This window comes from Sinocyclocheilus grahami, unplaced genomic scaffold (genome assembly GCF_001515645.1).
Source record: "Sinocyclocheilus grahami isolate Dianchi unplaced genomic scaffold, SAMN03320097.WGS_v1.1 scaffold44.1, whole genome shotgun sequence".
Classification (NCBI taxonomy): Eukaryota; Metazoa; Chordata; class Actinopteri; order Cypriniformes; family Cyprinidae; genus Sinocyclocheilus; species Sinocyclocheilus grahami.
The window spans coordinates 118155-125176 of record NW_015505223.1 but is presented as its reverse complement, the minus strand read 5'-3'; the positions used below and the strand labels follow the sequence as shown (position 1 = coordinate 125176).

At 36.4% G+C, this 7022-nt stretch overlaps 1 pseudogene; it reads right to left on the bottom strand.

Annotated features, from left to right (window-relative positions):
• LOC107582372 (testis-expressed sequence 264 protein-like) overlaps positions 1–7022 on the bottom strand; it is a 54739-nt pseudogene that overhangs the window by 9142 nt on the left and 38575 nt on the right.

Here is a 7022-nt window from a genome sequence, read left to right as displayed (position 1 = left end):
ACACATATATATATATATATATATATATATATAATTAATTTTTCTCATATTTCATACCAACAGCCTCTCTTTCATTTCACATTCATGCTGGGATTTATTCTGTGATAATTGCTGGCTAGTTGCATATTTTTACTGTACATTATCGCTTGCATAAGGGCATTTTGCTCTTACTGTCATCTCAGACCTATGGAAATTGTCTTACCTAAAAAATTATAAACTTCCCTAAAGGATAAACATTTGGAAATGCTTGTATATAAGCATAAAACACACTTGGGGCCCTCAAGGCGATGGGTTAACAGAACATTTAATGTTGCTACATTTCCTCTGGAAGGTCTTACTTTAGGACAGAGAAAGATAGATGAGAAGAGAGGGAGAGCAAATAAAAGGGAAAGTTGAAAAGCTAAGAGCACGTTTTCCTAGAGACACTAAGGGTGTTTTCACACATGGCCTGTTGTTTCGGAACCTGGTGCGTTTTCCCCCCTTAGCACGGTTCGTTTGGGCATATGTGAACACGGCAATCGCACTCGGATCCGCGCCAAAACAATCGGTCCGAGATCGCCTGAACGAGGTGGTCTCGGCTCGATTGAAAACGAACTCTGGAGCGGTTCGGTTGTAGTGAGAAAGCAATCCGATCCAACGGACCAACGAACCAGGCTATATCACAATGTATAATGGGTAATTACGTAAGTTCCGTGAAAAGCATTAGCTTTGTTGTTTTGCTAATACCTCAAAATGAACCTGTGAATGTCTGTGGGAGAGCACGTCTTTGCCATTCAAAAATTAAAGCGCACTTTTTTGTTTTATAATGCCGTCTTATTGCTCTTCTTTGTAGTATGTGCATTTTAAAAATGTTTTCCCAATCAATCCTGGACTCCTGCTCAAAATGATAAATTATTATTAACGACAGCTACAAAAAACCCAACAATAAGCCCGCAAAGCTGTTATTGTTCCATTCTGACAGATGACAGTTGTGACAGCTCAGTGGAATCCCGGAAAATAAACCGTGGATCTTTGACCAATGAGAGAACAGTTTACTCGCGCGTGACTTGTATTAACAAATTTGGTCCGTTTAGAAACTTTGCTGTGTGAAGCAAACCGTACCAAGAATAAAAAGCAACATTGTAATCATTTGAATCCCTGTTTCGGAACAAAGCAATCGATCTACAGGTGTGAAAACACCCTAAGATTAGAGAGCTGTGTCCACCCACTGACACTTCCTCTTCCTCCTTCCTCTCCTCAGTTTTCTCCCGTTACTCACTGATTTTAACACTGATGAGGCCTGAACCATTGTAATGCCCTCTCTATCTCTTACACATTATTCTGAAAACACACTTCTTATCAAAGCTGGCAAAACTTGCTTAATTTCAACCGATTTTACAGAGCCCCCAACAGAGTCGTTAAACCCCCTATTGAGACAAATCATGTCATGTGATCTTTTCATTAAAATCTTATTAGTGCTAAATCACACTAATTGAAACAGCCATTTTTAAAACAAGAATATACAAAAAATAAAAAGAGGCTCTGTTTGGGATGCTCAGGATGAGTATGTTTCTTGTTTTTGTGGAAGTGTAAATGTGTTAAAGACATCCAAAATGCATAATTTTGATAATTATATTCTTTTCAAACACCTGAAAGGCCCATTGCTGCATCCAGACTGCAGACTATGTGTCGCTTTCACTTCAGGCAGGGTGTAGTTAACAGTAGTCAAATGTTACATCAATATTCATCAACTTGATGAATATTTTAAAGTGAAGTGTTGAATATGCAAATCAGAAACGTTCTTATGTAAGCGACTGAAGCACAAGAAAACAAGATGAACAATCAGCAGGTTAGACTGAAATTATATTTAAATAAATTCGTTTATTAAAATCACATCAGTACAAGCCAGACAACTGCCCCCTCCCCCAAAAAAAGAGACCCCCCGATGTTTAGTTGTCTACATGTACTCAAACAGTCTGGGACATTAGGGACGTCTCTGTTCTTCAGCTCTTCCTCAGAATATCTCTTCCACCATCTGTTTCTCATAAACAAAGGCTTTCAACACCTGTATGACTCAGGCTGTTAAATCTAATCTAATTCTGATTGATTTTGGGCTATATTATGACCAGAATCCAACTCTTTCAATTATGGATATATCAAAAAAACTTATTCTTACCTGATTGACTCTTCATAGCCTTGCCTTCAGCATTAGCATATATTCTGCTCCTACACTCTTAAAAATATAGGTTCTTTATTGGTATTGACATGAAGAACCTTTAACATCCATGGAACCTTTACATTGCGCAAAAGTTTCATATAATTAAAGGCAGTGGCTATTTGCTCTAAGTGCAAATAGCGGTAGATTCTATTTACACTATGTAAAATTCTTTGCAGTAAGTGTAAATAGTAGATGCTATTTATACTTAGTGCAAATAGTGCCAGATATTTGCACCTCAGTATTGTAGTACATTATAAAACAGTATGTAATAATAATGTATTGAGTGTAATGGATCATTTTTATTAAAATTATTAAATGGTTGATGCCTTATTGGGACAATAAAGCCCTTCACACCTACCCTAATCCTACCACTATACCCCATAAACACTTTATTATAAAAAAAAAAATACTGAGGCACTTTATTTCCACTTTTCGAATATTTCCTTAATTTTTATTGAAAATAAATGCATTTCCGATCTGATATGTGATGGGAAAAGGGAGAGGAACGAGCTTGGCAAAAGGCATATTCGAACTCGGGTCGATTGCGTCAAAAGTTACCGCTACGCGCCTTACAACCTACACTACTGAGGCTGCTGTTTGACGGGCATCTTTTGTAATGTCTATCCCAACCATACATTGGTGGGCAGGGTTAGTGTAAATAGCTTCTGCCAGCAACATTTAATAATTAAAATGTTCTTCACACTAAGAAAAAAGTTTTATTTTAAGAACTGTTCACTAAACGTTTCTTTGGGCAACCAAAATAGTTATATGGCATCACTGCAAAAAAAAAAACATTTTGGAACCTTGTTTAAACCATTGAACTCACAAACAAATTCAAAGTCTGAAAAAGGAAAAGGCCTGATCTGAAACATTGATCTACCCATCACAGCCCTATTCTACTTCTGACAGATGATTGACGTGCGCTGCCACGAACAAAGCTGGAGGACTGGGGCCGTAAACAGGGAAAGGAGACAGAAGGAAGCTGGGGAATTACGTAACACTATTAATATTCCAATATCATAAACAATGTATCCATGCCATACTGTTTGAGATCCGGTCCCTCAAGACCTGAAAAAGGAAAATGCACAGATGAGCAAATTTAAACAATGTCTGTTGATTCATTGATTCCTACTGTTAGGTCACAAAATTGAGCTGATTGTTTGTGCAAGTAAAAGGAAAAGCTAATTTATCATTATTTGAAGTTGTGGCTTTTTTTCTGTCTAGTACAACTTAAAATGCTGATGCATAATCCATAAGTGTATTGTCCTGTTCTCTCTGGTGGGATTTTGTAATTGGTTCATAGCTGAACTATTGATTCTAGATAATTAACCAGCTCACAGTCCCATGTGGCACTCTGCAATAAAGAAATTAAGCTGAAGGGCAAGAAGATTCATATCCACCATCATCATCAGGTCAATAGTCTCTCATGTCATTCCTTTGCTTTAAATAATCAACCATTGTTCCTATATTTTACCTACGAATGCAGCCCTAAGTTACCATTTTGTAGAAGCCTAGGTTTGTATTTATCTCCAAAGGCATTTCTAAAACTCCTCAACAAGGAGTTTAAACAAAGCAATCAACCTAAATAAAAACTGTGAAAAAAGGTTCAAGATTGTGTACTTATGAGGGAATGAAAGAGCTACTGATGACATAAAGCAAGTATTTGTAATGCTTTTATAAAAATGTAAACTATCTATTACATATAGATAGCATTAAAATCTATTTTAATACTAAAAAAAAAATCTAAAACACTATGGAGAACTTGAATATAGCACTTTTACTTTTGGAATCCCACTGTTAAGCTCTAGTGCCGGCAACTCTTCACTGTTGTACAAAGCAAATGTGATTTTAAAAAAAATAGTTCACTCCAAAAATGAAAATTCAGTCATTAATCACCTCATTCCAAACTTTCTTTCTTCTGTAGAACACAGAAGGTGAATTTTTGAAGAATATTAATATTTGAAGAAGTTACTCTTTTCACTATAGTTAAAGTGAATGAGGACTGAGTCTGTCAAGCTCCAAAATGACACACAAAAAAGGCATAAACGAGTCATAAAATATTCACAAAAGTAATCCATATTAACTATCAAGTAATTTAAACTAATTTCCAATTGATTTTGGCCATTAGCTGGTGGTACATCTGTACATGGCTTAAAAACAACTGCGTTGAATGGCATCTCAAGGTGAGACATGGGATATTTGTGTATAAAATGTATAAAACCAAATTAATGACGCTGGAGAAGGTAGAAATATACAGAAGCAAAAAAGGCTCCATTGCAAACTTCAAGAAGAAAAGAAAACAGATGGGGAGGAAAAGAAGAGGGATGGCTGGGTAAGCCAGAGACGAAGATGAAAAGCTGTCAAAGTTTCTCATCCAAATTCAAGAGGAAAGGTTCGATCTCGCAGTGCTGTTCTTCTCTGTATATCCTTTTAATTAATGTTCCTTCGTATAGGTTCAGCCTCGCTAGACTTGCGGAGATGGAGAGAGAGAAAAACAGGGCATGGAAATGTCTTCCGCTTTTCTTCTTCCTCTCAACTATAGCAGAGGGTATGATAGGACTAGCATGGATTGCCTTTCTACTTTCTACTCTGTGATGCTCCAAGATTAGATTCCAAGCTTTTCTTCATTCAAAGAATCACGGAAATAACGATCCGGATGGAGTAAGGGACATAGTCCAATTCAAAATATGTCAAGCGTGATATTAATAAGACATTTAACATTTATGAGGCCGATGGCGGTTTCAGAAAACAGCCTTTAAGAAATAAAAATATTAAATGAGATCTTGTCTATTGCTTCTCATAGAAAGCAAAGAGATTTATTGGAGATTAAACTGATTAAATCCTGTTGTGACTTTTTGAGAAACAGAACCCAGTAAACTCACACATATCAGTGTCTCAAATTGTGCTCTGATTTGCCAGGTTATCAACATCTGCTAACTAAATTCAAAGATCGCAATAAAAACCCAAACATTTCTCATCAAATACTTTCATTAATTTAATTAATACCTTAATAATAATTTATCTGAATATATTTTAAAATATAATTTATTTCTTTGATGGCAAAGCTGAGTTTTCAGCATCATTACTTCAGTGTCACACGATCCTTCAGAAATCATTCTAATATGCTTGATTTGTTGCTCAAGAAACATTTCTTATTATTATCAATTTTGAAAACAGTTGTGCTGCTTAATAATTTTGTGGAAACCGTGATAACTTTTCTGGTCAAAAGAACAGTATTTATTTTAAATGGAAATCTTATGTAGCATTATAAATGTCTTTACTGCTACGTTTGATCAACTGAATGCATCTTTGCTGAATACATTTCTTTTAAAAAAACGTCGTACGGACCCCATACTTTTGAACGCTAGTGTAAATGAGTCTCTTGAGCTATAAAAGAGGAACCTCTGAACAGTCTTTTTTTTTTCTCTTGTAGAACTTAATGGTGCAACCAGATCCACACTTTGACCCTGCAGCAACAAAAATGACTATTAACTAAATAACAAAATGCCATATTGCTTCTTCAAGGCTAAAGGATCTTTTATAGTGACAGACCACTACCAAAAAATATCCCCAATATCTTTAGTGTCTGCAGGGATGGCACATCTCATGAGAGAAAGATAAGATGCAGAGAGAGACTCCCCGCTATTTACAAAAAAGACATGAGTGACAAGGAGAAAAGGCCCCTGCGGTGACTGCTGGAGAAGCCCATCAAATATTTGGCTTGGTGATTGAGTAGCTTTAAGATTGTCTTGGACGTCCCTCCATTGCAATTCAAACCGGCTCTGCATTTAGAAAATTGTTGTTTTTCTACTGCAAAAGAAACAGTGAGAGTGTCTTCAGGGTATAAACACTTATTGAAATTGCTGTGATGCAATATTATATATATTATTATAATAACATGATAATAATTTTTTTTTTTTTACTTGTTCCATGATGTTTTGATACCAAACACATACCAAAATCTCTCTCATACAATAACAGAAAAGAAACAGAAGGTCAAATCTGGCCACCACCAACAGCGAATGCCTGTGAGAAATAAATTATTATTGATGCATTTGTATAACTTTATTCCTCTCACACACCACAGGTTTTCATGTGAGAATGGATGAGTGTTTTCTTTTCTTTAGTAAGTTCCTTGCCTGGGGATAAACATCTGATTGAACGTCAGAGGAAAACCCTTTTCAAATATACACTGCGTGTTTTTAGAAAAATAAACAAAAGTACTCTGGATAAATTTGGGACTAAACAAGACCTTATGGCCCAACGTACAAATGTACTGTTTCTAAACACAGCATATCCTGTCACTAGTATCTCACACACACACACACACACACACACACACACACACCCATATGCTTTGTCTTGGGCAACCACAGTGGGCTGAAAGTGTTTTGAAGAGATGAATGTGCCAAGAACAGCACCAAACCACACATCTATGAAATAGGTCAGCACTTTTCTGAAGTGCTGATTCTGGACCAGTTTATGTCTTTGTTATTAAAGGTCCCATATTGTCAAAACTGAAATTTCCTGGCTTTTTTCACGATTACTGAGGTCTATTTAACTACCATATAAGTTTCAAAACAGTCAGTCCACAGTCAAATTCACACAGCCAGCTTAAAGTTCTAGCTATTTTTCACGAACCGTTGTGAATTCTGTAAAAAGTTGACGTCAGAATAACACAGTCCCCACCTTCAGTTACCACCCCGAGCACCGCCCACAATCCCACTCTCCTTTTGCCAAACCCCCAGAAAACATCGCATCCATGCTATTGCTGAGCAAGGACAACACAGAAACATGTCGAAAAGGTTAACTTTAACCACGAAAC